Consider the following 23,257-nt stretch of genomic DNA (forward strand, 5'->3'; position numbering starts at 1 on the left):
TCACACTGGAGTCTGCAAATGCCTCTCCGGTACTATGTAAGCCATATTGAGCCTACAATAGGTGGGAAAATGTGGGATACAAATGTAACAAATAAATAAAATAAATAAATAATGTTGCAGAAGGTGATTGGCCTGTGCCTATCGTTGCAAATAAAGGAGCCACAGGAATGACTTTTGATATTACTCTGATGGTTTATCCCCAAATTCTTGACTCCACATAGGTTGGGGTTGATATAACTAAGGGTCCTTACTAAGATTGCCAACATTCTTTCTTGTATGCATCAACCGAGTTGCTATCTTGTTGGTTCCAACAGGGTCACAGGTTCTTTCTTTCAGAAAAACATCTCTGGGTCTGATCACTGTAACTGTCTGAGCAAAACTCTTTCTTTATTTTAGCATAGAGTAGTGTATATTCTGTGAGCTGTATAGGATGTATCATAGGTCCGGTATAATCAAGCTCTGTAATACACTGATTATATTACCCCCACAAACTCTATATCTTGTCCAAAATCAATTGATTAAAATGAGGGGCAGTGGGTACTAATTATTATCAATATTTTGCAATTTCTAGATGAATTCTGTACAGATTTTTTTATGGTGCATGTTTAAAGCTGGAAAAAACACTCAAAGGTATCTATTGTGAATTTTTTTTACAAAATGGCATACATGTTGATATTGTGAACAGTCACTAAATGACTGACGCGTGAAACAGTGCTACATTTCTTACAGATTGCAAAATATAGTACTAAGCAATCTTTACAAAAGGAAAAGATGAGCATAAACTGAATTTTCTTGCTTCTGTTTCATGCTGTAACACTAGACAAGTAGCATTTAGAGATGGCTTTGTGCATCAGTGATTCTCTTGTTGCTGTTTACTAGATGAAAATATGTTAATATGAATTTTTGAAAGACTGCTTTGTTAGAGCTGAAAGACATAGATGAGCTCACAATATGAATCTGTCTTTTGTTTGAATAACTCTCTGGTCCTTGTATCTTCCAAAATCAACAAGTTCCAAAGATTTTTTTTTTTCACATTTGCCTTGCTTTGTGGACATTGAGCTATAAATACATAGCTTTTAGACAGGATACAAATTTTAAGCTCACAATGAATAACTAAGAGCCCCTTTTACTAACTCACACTAGCGATTTCCAGCATGGCAAATACGCCGGGTTGCATTTGCCATGCGGGAATCACTAGCGTAGTTTAGTGGAAGAGGCCCTAAGTCAACTCATTTGAAATATTAATCATTCAGCAGGAAATAGTTTTACCCAGTCCCCGAAAGAAGACAAACGCATAAAAAGGTCTAAATACTTATATATTAAGAACATTTTTGTGGAGATAAAGCTTCTCATTATGGGTAGCTAAATATTCAGTAATTAACACCTCACAAAATGCAAGTTCGTGCTAATTATAAAGTGGAGCAGATTAATGGCACTCCCAATAACTGGTCACAAGGTCACAGTGAAATATGCCTCTAATTACAAGCTGAGAATGATAGTCAATGCAAACTGGAAGTCAGGAAAGGGATAGTTTTAGTCAGGTTTTAGAAGAATCCTTTGAGGTGATTGTTAGCTAGAAAGCAAATATATATGAGGCAAATGTATAAGTTGGTGACTAATGTTATGTGCCATTTATGCATATCAAAGTGTCTTTAATTGGAGTTTTCACACATAAGTGTGTTAGGGGCTTTTCTATAAAGATTAAAGTGTTGCTGAAAACACATCTCTTTGAAAAGGTTTTTTTTTTCAAATTAGATCTTGGTGGCCTTCTTAATATCCACTAGCCTTGCAATCATTCCCCTCCTACTTTTCCCATTATCCCCATTTTTCTTTTCTTTTAAAAATACTTGTTGTTCTTTTCCTTTTCCAGTTTATTTTATTGAAATGTGTACATTGCTTTGTTATCTCCTTGAGGAAAGGCAATTAACCAAGTTTTAATAAATCAACTCAAATCAAATTAAGTTTGTCTGCCTGGTCCCAGGCATTCCTGAGAAAGGGGTTGGGTGTGTAATATATAACATTCTTTGTCTCTTAAGGGCCCTTTTACTAAGCAGTGTAGGTGCCTACGCACACCAATTTGGAGTTACCGCCCGGCTACCACATGGCCCGAGCGGTAATTTCATTTTTTACGTGTGTCCGCTATAAGTGCCAGAAAATAATTTTTATTTTCTAGTGTGTTAGAAACTGGGTGGTAATCAGCATTATATGCACATAGACGATTTCCGCCCGGTTAATGCGTGAGACCTTACAGTGTGAATGGGTGGCGGTAAGGTCTAAGACCCAAAATAGATGTGCCAATTTTTATTTTGCTGCATTTAAATTTTCAGCAAAAAAGGCCTTTTTTACAGGCATGCTAAAAAATAGATCTGCGTGCGCCCAAAACACGCACCTACACTAACTCAGCCCATTTTTCAGTGCACCTTAATAAAAGGACCCCTGAGTGCTTAAGAAAAAAAAAACATTGCATAGTAGTACTTCAATTCCAGTAAATATGATGTCAAAAAGGTATCCACATTTATTTGTATGTTGTTCTATGGCATTTAATAGTCCAGGACAACAGAGGCAAACTCAAAAATGTCAATGTCAATGGCCAATGCAATTTATACTCAGATAAACAAGTCCGAGAAAAACAAGTCTCAATAGTGTGCTCACTTTCCCCCTCTTATATTTCATAAAGTTAAAACATTATTATATAAATTGTCTAAATCCAATTATCTTTTGGATAGTTGTTCCTCATATCTATCAGTGACATTCCAACGCAGATAGTTTATTGGTTAAACTTATTTTTGAGTAATTGTTTGCTATCAGGTTCCTTTCCACCTCAACTGGGCAGCATTGTTTTAACACCTATTATTAAGAATGCTAAGTTAGATACTGCTTTGCCTGCCATTTATAGAATGGTAGCAAGCATTCCCCTCCTTGATATATTATTGGGAAGCTTATATTGCTGATTTGTCAGATTATCTAATCAAGTTTGACTGTTTATGTTACAAGAAATTCTACCCACTTCTCCAGCAATTAATATGTTAGACTTGCTGCCCACATTCGCCACGAATTAATATGTTACAAGAAATTCTACCCACTTCTCCAGCAATTAATATGTTGGAAGAAATGAGTTATTTTGGGGAAAATAGCTCGAGAGCAACTCGCTACTGTTTATAATTTAAGAGCAAGCGCTGTATTTATAAGTTTTAGGATATTAATTTCTCCACCAATCACCAAAGGTGATAATTGCAATAAATTAAATATATTCAGAACACAAAGAGACCGTATTTTTAGATTCAAAAAAGATTGATTTAATATACAATTTCACACGAGAGGTAGGTTTTTAAGAGGAATCTTTACAGGTAATCTGTGCTTAAAATAGAACAAAGTAGCAGGTCTAGATCAACTTACAAGTCCTTGTTACAAGCATGCTGTGGTCCAGCAGGACTGATGAGCACATGTTGAGGACAGGAGGCATCAGCAGACCCCAAAGAGAGCAGCAGTTTCCAAGAGGAGCAGGTTCCAAGAGAAGGCAGGTCCCAAGAGAGGCAGGTTCCAAGAGCGGCAGGTCCCAAGAGAGAGAGCTGGGCTGTTTCCAGGCCTTTTATAATGTTAGCAGAGAAGCATGGTGTGTGCATGTCTTGGATATTTTGCAAGGCATTATGGTTAATGTAGTCTCATGTCTGCACACGACCCCTGAGTTGGTCTCATGTCTTATGACATCACGGTCTGGATTTTGCTGGCAAATGTCTTTTGATGTCCTGTTCAGTCTCTGGGGCAGATACACATTCCTTTCTGCACATGTCTGGAAGCTGATGGGAGGGGCAGGTATACCTTTGACAAGCAAATGTCCTGTTTATGCTTCCTTTGTTTTATTCAGGTGCCCACCTTAGTCCATCTTTTGTTAGGTGGGAGGACAGAGGAATAGAGTCAATTTAAAACTTTAAAGCAGTCTTAAGTCTTTTGTTTGAGGAATGAGAAAAAACAAGGTGAGGTCCCTGCCACTGCAGCAGTACTTTTGTCTTGTAAATATTCCCCAAAGGGAGAGGGGAGAGGGCTTTTGGAATGAAAGCCAGTTCTGCTGCATTGTATTTTTAAGAGCTGCACAAATATATTGGTGTATATATATAATCCACCAAATATGCTACATATTTCAGTAATAAACTGATACCATTACATTCCCTCTCTTGGCTCCGAGTGAAAATAAATTTTTAATATATTGGAATGAGGAGCCATAAAATGAACTATAAAAGCTAAAATTAAAAAAAACAACTCTAACCTAGTACAGACTGGACCGCGCAGGTATTTTCCTGCCGTCATCTACTATGTCACATCACTATGAATCTTGGAATATGTCCTTAGCTGGAATATGACTGTTATAAGCAAAAAGACTCATCATTATTACTTTTGTTTGCTCATGACTTACATTTAGGTAGCTAGGGTTAAGTTTTCTGTGGTCAGTTTCATTAGGCTTCCATTCAGTCAGGTGGCAGAGTATGGCTTTGCTCTGGTTTAAAATAGGATTGCAGGTACACTTTATATGACTTCAGCCACACAAGTGTCATTTTGCTCTATTTCCAGAGACCATCTCCTTTTGTGTCACCTGCTCAGGGGCATAGGCTGCTCCCAAGTTTGTGCCACAGGATATCTTACCCAGTATGCTAGCCAAATCAATAGCATGAGAGTGCGCAATTGACCAATTTACCACCGCAATGGGGTGGAACAATCTATTCAGTCATATTTTCAGCGTTTGACATTCCAAGGAAAAATATTCTATGAATGTTACCTAACACTGTGAATGTTTCCCTATATTCTCTATTTCAGAGGCTAACTGAGGTATTCACAGCAGTGATACATAAGCAAGGGTGTAAATGTGGAGCTATTATACTACTGTTTCATTAGAAACAAGAAAGACATATGTATGCAATTATAATAATTTCCTAGGCTACTATTACACACAAAATAATTATTCTATCAATCCTATGCAATAATATTTACTTAATCATTGACCAAATTAAAAAAAAACAGAGTCATGGTATAGTGCCATGAACTACCTTTCAGAGAGAAACTTTTTATTTTTCAGAGAGAAACCTTTTATGGGTAATGAGTGTGGTAAAAGGTTACCATATTTATCTGCTTTAGCAGTGTTTAATGTAGCACTTTAATAGACAATACTCATGTGTTTAATGTTGTAAAGAATTTAGAAAAGATATGTTAATTTTACTTTGCACACAGCCAATATTTCATTCCAGAGAGAGCATTTTCCACGTACTGGCTGTGTACACTAAAAAGGTCAGAAACATTCCCTGTACTGATTGTACCTGATAGATCATGTAAAGAGAAACCTTTGCTCATATTTTCAAATATACACCTGTGAATATATAACCTTAGATAGCAATTGGTAGAACTTAATATATGTGAGCCATAGCTTGAACGATTCTTTTCTATAGCTTGCCTGCCAGTGAAAATGGTCTCTCTTTTTTTTTTCTTGGGCAAGGACATGGTACAATGTGAACTAATGGAGGGACTGTTAGTAGGGAGGGTCTATGAATGTCTGTGTCTATTTTCATGGTACCCCATAACATAACATGGAGACCACATGACAAACAAACAAAGAACTCTATTAGGCCTTTAGGTCTCCGATCGTCCATTCCAGATCCAGGATTGAGCTTAACCTGCAAATAGAACATAAGAGCACGAAAGCAACGTACGCGGCATCCATCTTGGATTTGCCAAAGCATTTTCATTCATTTAGAACACAAAAGCATCATCTGTGGCATCCATCTTGGATTACCACAGCAGTTTCATTTACTATCTCATAAGTAGAACAACATAGATCTGTTTATTTTTTAAATATCCTAGCACCATAAAAATATTAATCTCGTAAGTAGAACAGAATCAGATCTATTTAAAATTAATAAAGCACCAAAAAGCAGCACCTGCGGCATCCATTTGGATTACCACCGCAGTTTCATTTATTTAGAACTAAGCAACAATTAGCAAAATATTATATGGTTTTTATCTCAAGTAGAACAGCATAGATCCATTTATTTTTAAAATATAAGTAGAACAGGATCGGATCTATTTATTTAGAAATATATCTGAGATAGCCATATATATATTAGTTACTAGCACCATTAAACCTTAGATTTAATCTTAGATTTACACTCGAACTCTGAAAAAGACAGAAAAACACATTATACATTAATTTAGCAGGTCACATGGCTCTCCGGTTCTGGTGGGGGGGGGGGATCCCTCTCTTGTTCACAGTTCCTTCCCATAATCTTATATCATTGTATGCGAGCAGCAGCGTGCAGTGCAGACAGGCTTTACTTTCTTAAGCTTTAGTTTCTTTTCTATAAAAATAAGCATATCTTGTTAATTCACATTAAAGCACAATATTAAGTTTCAGCTCCAGCGGGAGTTACCTATTATAAGGAGGCATTTTTAAAACTTCTTACCCAGTATTTTAGTTTCAACTCCAGTGGGAGTCACTCATCAGAAAAAAAGACATTTCTAAATCCTTAAACAATATTATATCAAAAACAAATTACAACAGAAGCTACATCTTTAAATAATGAACAATAGAAGCTATATTTTAAATTCTTATCAGTGTTACAAAGGGCCATTGCAAAAAACGTTTTCTATATTCCTGTCCAACCTATTTTAAAAATCAACCACCTGGATCCCACTGCCATCTGCAGGGTGGGTCATGCTGTGGAGAAGTCCAGTCCAGGCTGGATGCATCTCCTCATGTTTATTAGGAATTAAATTGCAGGAAGAGCTGACAGAATGTCAGTTTCTGGTCCAGCAGGACCTGCAGTTATAAGTTTCTGTTTATCTGGCGGCAAATTTCTCTTTTTATTGTTAGCTATCTGCAATATCTGCAAGGCTACATGAGAGTTTAAAATGTCACATGCTTGCTGGCGGTTTTCAGTAGCTACATACTGAGGAGCTGATTTCTTTATTAGAGGTTCCCTTCTATGGGAGCTTAGATCAGAATGCAGCCCAGGTGGTGCATCTGTGTGCTGAGGAGCTGAATCATGAGCATTTAAATTAGACTGCAGAACAGGTTGTGCATATATGTGCTGAGGTTTTGGATGCTGTGAGGGGGTCTGAGAACTAATGGTTCTAGTTAAACCTCCTGCTACAGGTGTGGACTGTGAAACTGTTACCACAGCTGAAACATGCATGGCTGTAGCTGTATTTGGGTCTGGAGGAGCACATGGGAGACCCGTAATGGCTGACCCCTGCAAATGTGAATCCTGTAGCTTTTGTTTTAAGGTTTGTATCTCCCTGTGACAATGTGCATGCTCTTCACCTAGAGTGGGAGTCTGCAGTGATAACTCTCTGACTAAATGCTTCAAGTCTGGGACCTGGCTGGCTTGTATTTCTAAGGCTGAAATTTGGGTCCGCATCTGATTTTCTTGGGCTACCTGCTGTTGGACTTGCTGTTTAAGAGAATCTACTTGATAACTTAAGCAACTAGTCATTGTGATTAAGAACTCCTTTTCATTCTCTATCTGCATACATTCTCTCTCTTTGGCTAGTAATTTCTCATTCAATTCTGCATGTTCCCTTAAGGCTTTCTTATATATGGTCCACATTAACCAAGTGCATGCAGAAATTCTCTTGCTCCTTTCCTTAATTGAATATAAATCACATTTTGTTTCAGTTACATTATGGGTCCAAGGATTAGGGCCAGAGGATTCCACGTATTGCTTAGGCAAAGTGGGGTTATCTATGTCCTTCTCAAAAGAAACTGCAAAATTGTTTTTTATTTTATGCCAGATCATGCCTAAAGATTTGATTATGAGATACATAAAGTACATGAGTGCATAAGTACCTAAACAAGACCAAACATCCATCCAGCACAGCATTCTAAATATTCTAAATGCCCTGAAAACCTTATCAATTTATCAATCGGAAATTTAATTAATGAAACCTGATACTCAGTTCTCTATAAAGCAGCAAAATACAAAAATATCCTTTAAGAACAGTGCTATCTCATTCTATTTGCACAGAATACCTGCCCCCGTTCTGCACCAATTAATATGTTACAAGAAATTCTACCCACTTCTCCAGCAATTAATATGTTAGACTTGCTGCCCACATTCGCCACGAATTAATATGTTACAAGAAATTCTACCCACTTCTCCAGCAATTAATATGTTGGAAGAAATGAGTTATTTTGGGGAAAATAGCTCGAGAGCAACTCGCTACTGTTTATAATTTAAGAGCAAGCGCTGTATTTATAAGTTTTAGGATATTAATTTCTCCACCAATCACCAAAGGTGATAATTGCAATAAATTAAATATATTCAGAACACAAAGAGACCGTATTTTTAGATTCAAAAAAGATTGATTTAATATACAATTTCACACGAGAGGTAGGTTTTTAAGAGGAATCTTTACAGGTAATCTGTGCTTAAAATAGAACAAAGTAGCAGGTCTAGATCAACTTACAAGTCCTTGTTACAAGCATGCTGTGGTCCAGCAGGACTGATGAGCACATGTTGAGGACAGGAGGCATCAGCAGACCCCAAAGAGAGCAGCAGTTTCCAAGAGGAGCAGGTTCCAAGAGAAGGCAGGTCCCAAGAGAGGCAGGTTCCAAGAGCGGCAGGTCCCAAGAGAGAGAGCTGGGCTGTTTCCAGGCCTTTTATAATGTTAGCAGAGAAGCATGGTGTGTGCATGTCTTGGATATTTTGCAAGGCATTATGGTTAATGTAGTCTCATGTCTGCACACGACCCCTGAGTTGGTCTCATGTCTTATGACATCACGGTCTGGATTTTGCTGGCAAATGTCTTTTGATGTCCTGTTCAGTCTCTGGGGCAGATACACATTCCTTTCTGCACATGTCTGGAAGCTGATGGGAGGGGCAGGTATACCTTTGACAAGCAAATGTCCTGTTTATGCTTCCTTTGTTTTATTCAGGTGCCCACCTTAGTCCATCTTTTGTTAGGTGGGAGGACAGAGGAATAGAGTCAATTTAAAACTTTAAAGCAGTCTTAAGTCTTTTGTTTGAGGAATGAGAAAAAACAAGGTGAGGTCCCTGCCACTGCAGCAGTACTTTTGTCTTGTAAATATTCCCCAAAGGGAGAGGGGAGAGGGCTTTTGGAATGAAAGCCAGTTCTGCTGCATTGTATTTTTAAGAGCTGCACAAATATATTGGTGTATATATATAATCCACCAAATATGCTACATATTTCAGTAATAAACTGATACCATTACATTTACATTCATTACAGTTTGGATTCAGGCCTAGCCATTCAACTGAAGCAGTTTTGCTAGCTATTGCTCCTGAGGCAAAGGCTTTATTTGCTTGAGGGAAGTCAGCTGTCCTTTTACAGTTTGATCTTATGGCTGCATTTGATACAGTTGATCATCATATTTTGCTGTATAAATTAAGTTCTCTGGGTTTATCGTGTTGGGTTTTGCAGTGGATGAATGAGTGTTTGACTCATAGATTTTATAAGATGAAAATGGCTGATAAATTTTCTAAGGAATGGATATCACCGTGTGGGGTCCCTCAGGACTCCCCACTCTCTTCATCTTACACGATTTCTTTCTGTGATGGTGATTCTCAACTGGGGGTGAAGTTTTTCTCTTATGCAGACAATATGTTTGTGTTGATTCCTGCTGATTTGAACTCATCTTCTACACTTTCTATTATTGCTCAGTGTGTATCTGGGATTGAACAACAGAGCTTAGCACATGGCTTTAAGTTAAATAAGGATAAAACTAAAGTCCTACAGTGGAGCTGCTTGGATTCTTCTGTTCCATCTGATTTGTTTCTAGCAGATAATCCCATATTAAAATTGGAAAAAGTTTCCAGAGTTCTTGGTGTGCTTATAGATATCATGCTGTCACTGACACCACAAATTAATGCAGTGATTAAGACCACATTTTTTAAATGGCATCAATTTAGAAATATTCACTCTTTGATTGTGGAAAAGCATTTCTCATTTTTAGTTCAGCATGCTGTTTTATCTTACTTAGATTATCACAATGGATTATACTGCCTGCTGTCACCTCAGGCTCTTTCTTGTTTACAGGTCTTACAAAATTCAGGAAAGTTGATTTTGGGTAAAAAAAAAAAAAAAGATCAGATCATGCTACACACCTTGCTTGTTGAACTTGCACTGGTTGCCAGTTAAAGCTCACACTTCCTATAAATTAGCTTGTTGGGTCTATAAAGTTTTTAAAGGATGCTGTCCGAAATATATTACTATCCAGCTTATAATTGAAAAAGAAAAACGCCTATATTGCGACCCAAATCGGGAGATAGACCTTCATCTCACAAAAACGAATAAAGCGGTATAATCGAAAGCCGAATTTGGACGTTTTCAACTGCACTCCGTCGCGGATGCGGACAAAGTTGATGGGGTGTGTCGAAGGCGTGGTGAAGACGGAACTGGGGCGTGGTTATCGGGCGATCAGAGATGGGCGCCTTTCGCCGATAATGGAAGAAAAATATGCGTTTTTAGCGAGAATTTAGGGCACTTTTCCTGGACCCTGTTTTTCCACGAATAAGGCCACAAAAAGTGCCCTAAATGACCAGATGACCACTGGAGGGAATCGGGGATGACCTCCCCTGACTCCCCCAGTGGTCACAAACCCCCTCCCACCAGAAAATATGCCGTTTCACAACTTTTTATTTTCACCCTCAAATGTCATACCCACCTCCCTGGCAGCAGTATGCAGGTCACTGGAGCAGTTATTAGGGGGTGCAGTGGACTTCAGGCAGGTGGACCCAGGCCCATCCCCCCCACCTGTTACACTTGTGCTGGTAAATGGGAGCCCTCCAAACCACCCCCCAAACCCACTATACCCACATGTAGGTGCCCCCCTTCACCCCTTAGGGCTATAGTAATGGTGTAGACTTGTGGGCGGTGGGTTTTGAGGGGATTTGGGGGGCTCAACACACAAGGGAAGGGTGCTATGCACCTGGGAACTCTTTTACCTTTTTTTTTTGTTTTTGTAAAAGTGCCCCCTAGGGTGCCCGGTTGGTGTCCTGGCATGTGAGGGGGACCAGTGCACTACGAATCCTGGCCCCTCCCACGAACAAATGCCTTGGATTTATTCGTTTTTGAGCTGGGCGCTTTCATTTTCCATTATCGCTGAAAAACAAAAACGCCCAGCTCACAAATTGTCGAATAAAACATGGACGTCTATTTTTTGCGAAAATACGGTTCGGTCTGCCCCTTCACGGACCCGTTCTTGGAGATAAACGCCCATGGAGATAGACGTTTTCGTTCGATTATGCCCCTCCACGGGTCCTGTTTACAAAGGTGCCCTACGTTTTTAGAGCATGTCAAAAATTAGCATGTGCTAGCCATGTAGATGCCCATGCGTGTGTGTACAAAAACGCTAGCGTGTCTCTATAAGGAGGGCCCTAAATTATTTACTTTTCCTGTTTCACCTTCATTTTCTTGAGCGGGTGGTACCCGCCTTCTTTATTTTCCTTCTATATTGGGATTGATATGTAGAAATGTTTTACAATTTTCTTTTATATACCAGGTGGTTCAGATCTGGAATTCATTGCTCCTTGAGATTAATACTATACCCACTTATTTGTCTTTTTGTAAAAATCTAAAAACTATTGATTTCCTGATTAGTATGTAGACTGTTTTCTATAGTTGTTTGTAATCTGCATTGAATAAAAATTTTTTTTTCTTACATTTGTACCCCACGCTTTCCCATTCATGGCAGGCTCAATGTGGCAGGCAATGGAGGGTTAAGTGACTTGCGCAGAGTCACAAGGAGCTGCCTGTACTGGGAATTGAACTCGTTTCCTCAGTTCCCCAGGACCAAAGTCCACCACCCTAACCACTAGGCCACTCCTCCACTACATTGGGAGTTGCAGACTATAAATATGTTTTCAGAACAAGCATATAAACAGTAAGGCCCTCATTTTACAAGCCCTATTTGTATTTGATATTTGCATAAACTGGTATATAAACATTTAGGGAGATAGTTATCAAGCACTATTATGGCTTTAAGTTGTGTTATTTCTTCCTTAATGTGACTTAAAAGGTCCTAACACTGCTTGATTTTATTTACCACAGTGATATTTAAGTCCTGTGGGCTGCACAGTAATAAGATGCAAAACATGCAAATGCATGTTTTGCATCTCATTACTACGTAAATACCCTAACACAATTGGAGGTGATATACCGCATCACATTGGGGCCAAAAAGATACGGTAAAATAACCCAAGCTTTTTCCTGGAGTTATTTGACCAATCTGGAGAATAAAGCCACAAAGCTAGCCTGATGCTCATGGCTGGAGCTCAAATGGGCTGCCTAACAGATTCAAGACCCCTGATAAAGCCCCTCACTCCCTCATGATCAAGCCCCCACCCCCCTATCAAGGTGCCTACTGCACCCTTTTGCCCATACCTGCCTGGCCTCATGGTTTAGTGGTCTCAGGGCAGAAGTGATCCCCTGTCATTCCTGTCCTCATGTTACTACCACGAGGGGGGTCATGTTTTCTTATACAGAGGCATGATCTCTAGTGGTAGTCGCATGAGGCTACCACTAGGGGTGCCATTTTGCAGAAGATGCCAGACTGGTCAGGTGTGCCTATGCATTCCTACTGCCTAAAGATCCTCCTGGCCCACCAGTGATGTCATAGGTAGCTCTTCAATGGGAATTGGAATTTGTGATGTGTAGGAGAGTGGGAGTGAGGAGCTTAGATCTTGTGGGGGAAAGGGATGCCTTGCATATTTGGGGGGAGTGGGTGAAAGGCTTCATCAATGGATTAGAGACAGCATCAATGGAATAGGGATAGCATAGGGAGATTTGGGACAACATTAGGGGTGGGCATATGGATCGGGATAGAGGGCTTTATTAGTGGTGGGCATGTGGATTGGGAGTGGACATTATGTTATGACCCAGAGAATCAGGCCATTAGAAAAGGGCTGCTTGTGGATGGCTCACAGTTTGCCATGCTAGTATCAACCTGTGGGTTACTGACTACCACAGTAAATCAAGATACGGTAAAAAGTGATCATTTAACACACCTTGATAACTTTCCCCCTTATCTCGTATAAACACCTAAGTCTCCATTTTATAAAGCTGGGATATGCATGTATTAAACCAAGTGTCTTCAAGGTGTGGTCTGGGCATGTTCTGGGTAGGACAAGGGTGTGACAAGTTCATAGAAGTTTATTCCCCATTTCAGAAGGAGAGTAAAATTCTATGTCCTAAAAGACTGATGTCATGAATTATACCTGCCACCAGGCATATTTGGGATTTGGGAAACAGCTGCCATTGAACGCCACTCTATTGGAGGGAATTGAGGGAGTTGTAGTAGCAAATTAAATGGTCATTGTGACAGTATCAGAATAATAACGAGATATGTTTCTAAGATCACAAAGATAACCGATTATGTTGTGAAAATAACTGGTCATGTTGAACCAGTTATGTTACCAATATCTGTTTATGTTGCCATTTTACAAAATAACCAGTTGTTGGCAACATAATAGGTTAATATTCTACTGTGCTCATTTTTGAAGCACATAGATGTCTCAAAGTGGACAAACAATGTCCTTCTGCCCAAAGTATCTAACTCACAATTGTTTAAATGCAAAATTAAGATGTTTTTTTCACTGCAGTTTGTCCAAATAGTAAGGGGGTGTTTTGGAAGAATGTTTTGGGTGGGACTGGGGTGGGCCCAAAAGTTGGATATCTTTCAGTGATAATGGAACAAGAAGAAATGTCCAAGGCGAAAAAAGGACATTTTGGTTTTTGTTTTTTTAATCTAGACCCGTTTCAGTCATATCTAAATTATAAAATATTTGCTCTAGCTGACCATCTGACTACTGGAGGGAGTAAGGCTCCTATCCCCATAAGAAGTGAACCTGAAAGGGGTTACCAGGCTATTTGACAACTGCAGATATTATGGGCATATCCAACAGAACAGCAAGCAGGTCCCGGGAGTAGCCTAGTGGTCAGTACAGTGGACTGTGAGCAAGGGGATCCATGTCAAAATCCCATTCTACCTAGTATTCGTGGTAGAAATCATGAACCCTCCAAAACCACCAAATTGCCTACTGTGCCTAAATATAGGAGACACCTGCAAGGTGGAGGGCAATTGTAATTGAGTACAGTTAGGTCCAGTAGGCTTTATTCTGTTCCTTGTTGGCTCACGAGACAAAATAAAGGAGTTATGGTGGGAATTGTTCCTGGGTGCCATTGTTTACAGTCCACTGTACTGGCAACTAGGCTGCCCCTCTAATCTGCAGGGATGTCTGTGTGGCCATTCCTCTCAAAATGATGCCAGACGTTCTTGTGCCTGTTTTTTGTTGTTGTTGTTGTTGTTGTTGTTTATAAATTGGCAGTTTCAGCTTGGAAAATGACTCTTCCTTTTAGACATCTTCTGTGCAAAAATGTCCATCTTTGAGCCATTTTTGAAAGGGATATCAAAACGTTTTTCCTGTTTGAAAAGGGTTCTAAGATGGACGTTACTTTTAGAAGTAATGAGCAATGCCACAATTCAGATTTGGACAACTTATCAAAAATGCCCCCTACGTGTTTATTTTTCTAAAATGGATGCTTATGCTGCCTGCACTTAGAGCATAAACACCCTTTTATCTGTATATTACAACCACCTCTATATTAGCAGATTCTGTTCTAAAATACTATTGAAACTGGAGATGTCCTGATCTGGATGTGCCAATTCTGACTTCTACATCCTCTCTAAAATGGGGCTTCAAAGTCAGCAGTATCAAAAATAATATATACAATAATATATATTTCATGGCATAACAGTTTGTATGTTGCCTGTGTCACAAACTCTTACATAGACAGATATCTGACTTTAGCTCATGTTTTTCAGTAGTTGTTCAAAGTGAGTTACATTCAGGGGCTTACAAAATTTGTTTGGACTTGAAGTAATGTAAGGTTAAGTGACTTACTTAAGGCTATAAGGAAGGTCAGCAGGATTTAAACCTTAGATTTGCTGGTCCTCTGTCTGCAGCACTAACCACTATGCTATGCTTAGTGACTATGGTAACCATTTTCAAAGCAGATGGATGCTTCAAATGCCAAAAAAAAAAAAAAAAATCAATCCATCTGCTAAAAACATCCAAATCCTGATTTTGGAAAGTCAAAATTTGGATGTTTTACACTGCACTTCATCCCAATTTCAAGAGAATGTATTATTGGGTTATTTTCGGCAGGACGGGGAGGGGTACCAAATTTGAATGTCAAACAGCGATTTTCAAATGGGAAGAAATGTCCATGTCTAAAAAAGAGGGATTTTTTTTTTTATCTAGACCTGTTTCAGTCACGTCAAAGTTACAAAAATGTGTGCTGCCCATTACACTCCTCATTTTCTGCTGCATGCAGTAGAATTTACTCACATCATAGAATTTGGGGGATTCAATATACCGTGTTCAAATTTGGGCACCGATCAAAGATGTACAACCAATTAAATTGGCTAACAAGACAATTAGTGCCAATAATTGGGAGCTAATTTGGATTTGTGCACACATTTTCATAAGCACTATTCTATAAATCCCACGGTGCATAACTCAAAAGTGGGTGTGGCCATGGGAGGTACATTTGCACGCAGTTTTATTGAATACCAGTGATGTGCACCCAAATTGAGCACTGAGAATTATACCTGGTTTTAGCAGGCATAAATCCTGGCACCCAAATTTGTGAGCTGAAAGCAGCACTCATTACTATTTTATAATGGGCACTCATTTTTCAGTGCCAATAATGGAACAGTGTTGACCCCCCCCACCCCCCTTAATTCTATAAATGGTGCTTTAAATTGTCTGTGCAAGTTTGGGCACGTGCAATTTAATTGGATAGTGGGTCAATTAGCACTAATAACTGGGAGGTATCAATTTTCAGTGCTGGATTTACACAAACGTTTTATTGGTATAAATGTTCACGCCAAAATGTAGTTGCAGTTCCTGGTGCTTACTGGTATTCTATAAATGCACCTAACTTTGAGCACCATTTATAGAATAGCGCTATGCTATTTTTTTGGTGCCAATCTATAGGCACCATTAACTGAATTTATCCCGAGTGCCGATTTTTTCAGTGTCAATTTTTGAGTGCCATATTCTGTATCTGGCCTTTTTTTCTTGTCATTTGGTGGTAATACTGGGCACTTTTTGAAAATAGTGTGCCCTATGTGGAAAGAAGGTACATTGTTTCAGAAAGAGGACATACTCTTTCCCGATAGTAGGACCACTGTGCACGAACGATTATTGTGCATGTGCAAACTGAGGCTTATGCTCATACTTCAATAGGAATATCTTTCAGCACCCTTCATGAAAGTGACAGAGAAGACAGGATATGCAAGCACCTAAGAGTGATTGCATATCTTTATTATATAGCTCTAAAATTATTAAGGGATTAATGCAGCAGTTCACACTTGGAGGACAGAGCTTGGTTGTTCCATTTCCATGATCCTCGATACCTTGAAAACAGATAATAAAGAATATGGGGGAATCTGAAATTTTTGTTGAACTCATGTTTAAGCGTATGTATGTGCATATATATAAGTAATTATAATACATAGAAAAATTACATGCAATTGCTTCATCTAATAAAAGCCTGAGTACATATTGTAAAGTGTGTGTAGTCATGCCATTACTCACAATGTTGCTTTTTTCTATTTTCAAATGTATTGTTTCATGAATTTTATAATCTACCATCATCCAAGAAATGTAAATATTTCATTGGATTTTGCATATGAGTACACCCCATAATAACATTGCACAGGAATATTTTATATTCTGATGGAATCAAAACATGAATTATTCAAGGAATTTTACATTTCAGACTTCTGCCAGGTATTTTGCTTCATCAGAAGAATATTGACTGCATAATTCATTATTACATATATTCATTTCCAAATTCCCCACCTGCTTCCACCATCAGCAAACATTAGCAAACACCAACTCTTGTTTTCCCTTTACGACTGATATCAAAAATGGAGCATTAGTATAATTGTATAGCACGTGTCAATTAAATTACAATTCACTTATACACAACTTAAAAATTCATAGGATCAAAAATTCACTCGAGTATCAATGGGCCAATGCATAACTGCATTAACGTTAGGGATGAGTAGCCTAAATATCTTGTTATGCTTCCTTTTCCAACTCGTGTGCACCATTGTCCATTTTGAGACTTCATTTTTATTTTGGAGCAATGTCATTAAGACTGCACACTCTTTGCAAATAGAACACACTTTTGGAGCAAAAAGACATGAGAAGAGACCTGAAAAACTAAACATGCAGTCTGGAAAAAAGGAGGGACAGGGGAGATATGATATAGATGTTTAAATAGTTTAAAAGGATATATATTTTCCAGCGATGGGAAAGTGGTAGAACTAGATGACATGAACCAAAGTGTCAGGGTAGCAGACTTAGGAGCAACATCAGCAAATACTTCTTTAAGGAGAGGGTGGTAGATACCTGGAATGCCCTCCCAGTGGGATTTGTGGAGACAAACACACTGACAGAATTCAAAATATGCTCATTTGCACATATTTTACATGTGACTTAAAATCTGCTGGTTTACCTCAGTATTTTAAAAAGAAACTAAGACACCTCACATGACTTTATAAATAGGTTAAAACAGGTGCTATCTTACCCTCTAACCCTTCTTGGAAGGTTATTTTATAACAGGGTACTTAGTTTAAAAGGATATGTGGGCAGGGCAGCTGAGAGGGGGTGCAAAATTCCCCGGGCCGTCCTCCAAGGGGGAGCCCGGGTCCAGTGCAGGCAAGCTTCTTCTGGGATGGGTATGTCTCTCTCAAGGAGATTAGTCTCTCTTCTGCTCCTGCTGCATGCCGCCCAGGACCCGGATGATTCCATTAACGCGATATTGCATTAATGCAATCATACGGGTCTTGGGCGGCACACAGCAGGACCAGGAGAGGACAACAGGTCACAGGAAGGTAAGGGGGTGGGTGATAGTGGCGGACTGAGTGTGGGGGGAGTGGTGCAAGTGGTGAGCAGTTTGGTTGCATTCTGAGGAGGGGGACTCGCTAGTCCGGTTCTGCCCTGGGCCTGGCTGGGTCTCTCACCGGCCCTACATGTAGGCACCTACTTAGGTGTTATTTTGAAAAGACACATATGCCTTTATGGGTTTTTTTTAATAAAATACTGTGCTAACATAAGAAGCAGAAACAATGCCTACCTTACAGGTGCAGACATTTATACCAGCTCTCAAATAGGTGCAAATGTCCATGCTTAAGTGATTCACGTACAAATGTAGCTTAGCATGTTTTATTATCCATATGTGTTCTTGTGTACTCTGTTTGCACTCTGCCCAAACTCGTCCCAGACACATACCAGCAAAATATGCACCATCATGTCATGGTACATAGTCTTATGCTTAAAAGGCCGTTTACAAGTGTATATGGCCACATGCACACAAAAATGACTTTAAACAATTACATCCTCTGAGTAAGTCTATAAACTAAGTGTTAATATTTATATGTGCATTACACATATAAAAGTTTAGAATACTTCAATTTGTTAAAAATTCCATATTTCAATATTTTGGCATAGTCTATTTTGAGTTTTGTTATCCAAACATGGTAACTGGTTAGAATACTTCTCCACTTGTGCTTAAGTGCCCACTTACACATTTATATGCCAGCATACCCATTTAATTTATATAGGACATATTTGCAGGGGGGGAGAGGACATACACAGAAGTGGAACATGGGGGGTCATAGATGGAGTTTTCACTTCAATATATAATTTACAGAAGTCTGCAAGTATGCGCCTAACTTAAGATGCGATCACTTCTACTAGCTCAAGAGCTGATGTAAATGCTTGTGTCTAAGTGCTGCCAGGTAGGCGCATAGTTGATAGTATTCCCTGACCCACCCATGCCCCTCTAAGGTCTAAGCCCACCATCATTGCACCAGTCCAACCTGCCTACCTAACACATCAAAAAAGATGCTACTATCATAATATAATTCAAAAATATAAGCTTTACTTATCTTGCAGGTATCTCTTCAGATGCAGATGGAGTATGTTGCAAACCTGTGTTCCAATGCAGCTATCACTAAATCACGTCCAGAGGCAGCTTCTGCATGATGACCCAAAAATAAAACCACAATTGTGCTCAATTCATAAACCACAGATCCCAAAGTACTGTTCCCAGTCTTCACAATATTCTTTAATCCATCTTCGTTATCATCTCATATTCCTTGTTGATGACAATGAAGAGAACTGAAGCAACAGGATTGCTAGCAATGAACATGTGGGTTTTGAGCTTTGCCCATTATCTGGATTTGTGTTGACTGCAGAGTTCGGAAACATTCATTTTTTTCTACTTCTTCAACTTGGGACTGCAGGAAGCATGACTGTGCACCACAGCTTCCAGTCCCTGGCAGTTGCATAGCTGGGAGATTTTGAGTGAGAAATGTAATGGGGTGGATAACACATTTTTGGAAGCCAAAAAAAAAAAAGGTGCTGGAGGTGTGCACCGGCTGGAAGAAAATCACTGCTGTTCAGTATTTCTTAAACTTTAGATGTGGAAAGGCTGCCCAGCTATTATACCCCCCCCCCCCCAATATCAGTAAATCTATGTTTACACTACAAAGAAACTTCATAGTTGGTCTCCCAAAGATATATTGTTGTAGCTGCTACTTCTGAGTCTTGAGTTGATATTTATTTGTTTGTTGCATTTGTATCCCACATTTCCCCACCTATTTGCAGGCTCAATGTGGCTTATATAGTACTGTCAAGATGTTTGCCCAGTTAGTTGATAGCAAATACAAGGTTGTATAGTGATCGAATGAGGTATATGTGGAGGGTCGGAAGGGTTGAAGATTGTGTGTTGTCCAGTACGATCATTAGGCATGCTGTGTTTCTGGGTGAAGAGGTTTACATAGGGTCGTTGGGGTAGGCCTTTTTGAAGAGGTTGGTTTTTAGTGATTTCCTGAAGTTCAGGTGGTCATGGATTGTTTTCACAGCTTTTGGGAGGCCATTCCATAGTTGTGCACTTATGAAGGAGAAGCCGGATACGTGTTTTGTATTTCAGTCCTTTGCAATTTAGGTAGTGTAGGTTTAGGTATGATCTTGACGATCCGACTCTGTTTCTTATTGGTAGGTCTATAAGGTCTATCATGTATCCTGGGACTATGCCATATATAATTTTGTGGACTAAAGTGCAGATTTTGAAGATGGTCCGTTCTTTGATTGGTGATAAACACTTAAGAGTGATCCTACTGAGCCTACGGGCATTCTAGTTGAGCTACACTCCACAGTACTTCCCGTCCTACTGCCACAGTGATCACTCTCTTCTCTGGAAAGGCCCCTCTCCAGGTCACCAAAGAGGTTGATATTGTATCAAGGCTGTAGGCCACAGATCTCCAGTTAAAGATGACCATCATAAGGTACCAACCAGACATTTGCTTGGAAACCTTCTCTAGCATTGGCTATATAGATAAAAAAAAAAGAAGAGTTGATATACCCATATGGTAGCTCTCCAGCAAGTCTAAGGGGGGTCTATTATTAAAGATTAGTGTATGTTATCTGCAGTAGGACCCACAGAAAGAAAATGAGTCCTGTGGCTAATAACAAGGTCCTTTTACAAAGCTGCATGCATTTTTAACGTACGCTGAGGCCCCTTTTTACTGCAGCAGGTAAAGGCAGATCTTTTTTTTTTTTCAAGAAATGATCATGCGGCAAGTGAAGTACTTGCCGCATGACCATTTTGCGGGACAGCACTTACCACCACCCATTGAGGTGCCGGTAAGGGCTCCCATGCTAACCCTGTGGTAACGGGACAGCGCACAACACTGCCCGATTACTGCTGGGTACATACCGGGGCTACAAAAATTGAAATATTTTTACAGTGCTGGAAATGGCACATACTGGGGGAGGGAACTACCATTGGGCTACTGTGGTAGCCTGGCGGTACTTCCTTTTTAGCGAGCAGTAAGCCCGCGTTGGGCTTCCCACTGCATCGTAAAATGGCCCCAACATGCGCTAACCTTTAGTAAAAGATTCCCAGAGTGCACATCATGAAGCTAGTCTTATGCAAGCCTAAAAGGTTGGCCAGTAGTATGTAAAACCACTATGATGGATAACTTGCTAGTAATCCCCCCGACCCCACCATTTCTCTTATGTAGAAGTGAATATTTGAATATTGTCTCCACAGGGATTAATATATTTATGCAGCAATGGTAAATTTAAAGGATAGACTTAAACATGGTTCTGAAGATGCATAATATAACTTTTCCTCACAATATTTATTGTTTTAAATCTACAATAATGGAACAAGTATGTTCATCTACTACACATCTCAGCAGTATTGTTATAGTTCAGATTTTTATATGAAAATTGACAGACATCATTGAACATGACACTTCTTTTAGTTTTAGAAAAATATGCAGGTAACTTGCAGCAGAGCGATTTTGATATATTATTCAGGCACTGTTTTCATATACAAAATAAGGTTTCTTGGGATGCTACAAAATAAAATTAGTATGGTTGTCGTGTTAGTACTCAAGAGTGGAGGAGTAGCCTGATGGTTAGTGCAGTGACCTAAGAACTAGATGAACAGAGCTCAGTTCTTGCTGCAACTCCTTGTGACTCTGGGCAAATCACAAAAAGAGGCATTTTCAATAAAACGTTTAAGTCCGATTTTGAATGTTTTGCTAAAAATGTCCAAACATCGAGTGGCAATAGCCATTTTCAAACCAAAGAAAGTCTATCTTTTTGATTTGAACATTGCCTTTTTCAAAATGTTTTGTGCTCTTTGAGGTTTTCTTTTTGAACTATTTTGGAGAAAAAATCCACAAAAATTACCGCCACAAAAAACAGTCATTGGGATGTATGAGGGCCATCATTCTTAGTATACTGGCCACATAGACATTCCAGAAGTCTTGTGGCCTAGTATATTTTTCTTTCACAGGTCTCCAGCAGCAAAAAGCAATTCACAGGTGCTGCTCATGTCCAGCTCACAGTCTTCTGTCTGTCACAAGTTCCTGTTTCCACTTAGGCCAGAAGCATCAGACAGAAATCTATGAGCTTGGTGTAAACAGTGCATTTGAATCGCTGCATGCTGCTGGAGACCTGTGAAAGAGAAAACGGGGATGTTGGGGTTGAGAGGCAAAGGAGATGCCAGTCCGCTGACTTGGGGGAGGGGGTCGAGAGGTGAGGAGATGCTGGATAACTGACTTCAGAGGGCACAGAATGGAGAGAGATGCTAGACCATTGGGGTAATAAGATAAAAGTGTGTCCTTGATCATCTGTAAACTTCTCCTGAAGCCGGCCAAATTGGTATAATCGAAAGCCGATTTTTGCTGGCTTCAACTGCTTTTCCATCGCAGGGCTGGCCAAAGTTTAGGGGGCGTGTTGGCAGTGTACTGAAGGTGGGATGGGGGCGCGGTTAAGAGATGGCCGGCTTCGGTCAATAATGGAAAAAAGAAAGCCAGCCCTGATGAGCATTTGGCCAACTTTACTTGGTCCCTTTTTGTTTACGACCAAGCCTCTAAAAGGTGCTCCAACTGACCAGATGACCACCGGAGGGAATCGGGGATCACCTCCCCTTACTCCCCCAGTGGTCACCAACCCCCTCCCACCCAAAAAATAAAAATAAAAAACATTTTTTTGCCAGCCTCAAATGTCATACCCAGCTCCATGACAGCACTATGCAGGTCCCTGGAGCAGTTTTTAGTGGGTGCAGTGCACTTCAGGCAGGCGGACCCAGGCCCACCCCCCCTACCTGTTACACTTGTGGTGGTAAATGAGAGCCCCCCAACCCCCCCCCCAAACCCACTGTACCCACATGTAGGTGCTCCCTTTCATCCCTAAGGCTATGGTAGTGGTGTACAGTTGGTTTGGGGGGGCATTTTGGGGGCTCAGCACACAAGGTAAAGGAGCTATGCACCTGGGAGTAATTTTTTTAAGTCCACTGCAGTGCCCACTAGGGTGCCCGGTTGGTGTCCTGGCATGTGAGGGGGACCAGTGCACTACAAATGCTGGCTCCTCCAACGACCAAATGCCTTGGATTTGGCTGGGTTTGAGATGCCGCCATTAGTTTTCATTATCGATGAAAACCCATGGCGGCCATCTCTATGACCGGCCCCAAATGTTGAGATTTGGCTGGCCCTGACCGTATTATCGAAACGAAAGATGGCCGGCTATCTTGTTTCGATAATACGGTCGGGGAGCCGCTTTACGGGCTGGCCTTAAAGATGGCTGGTCCTGTTGGATTATGGCCTTCCACATCAAAGGCAGCAGAAATATCAAATTGTAATAGAACCATCTCTTCC

The sequence above is a fragment of the Microcaecilia unicolor genome, chromosome 2, assembly GCF_901765095.1.
Source record: "Microcaecilia unicolor chromosome 2, aMicUni1.1, whole genome shotgun sequence".
In the NCBI taxonomy this organism is placed as follows: domain Eukaryota; kingdom Metazoa; phylum Chordata; class Amphibia; order Gymnophiona; family Siphonopidae; genus Microcaecilia; species Microcaecilia unicolor.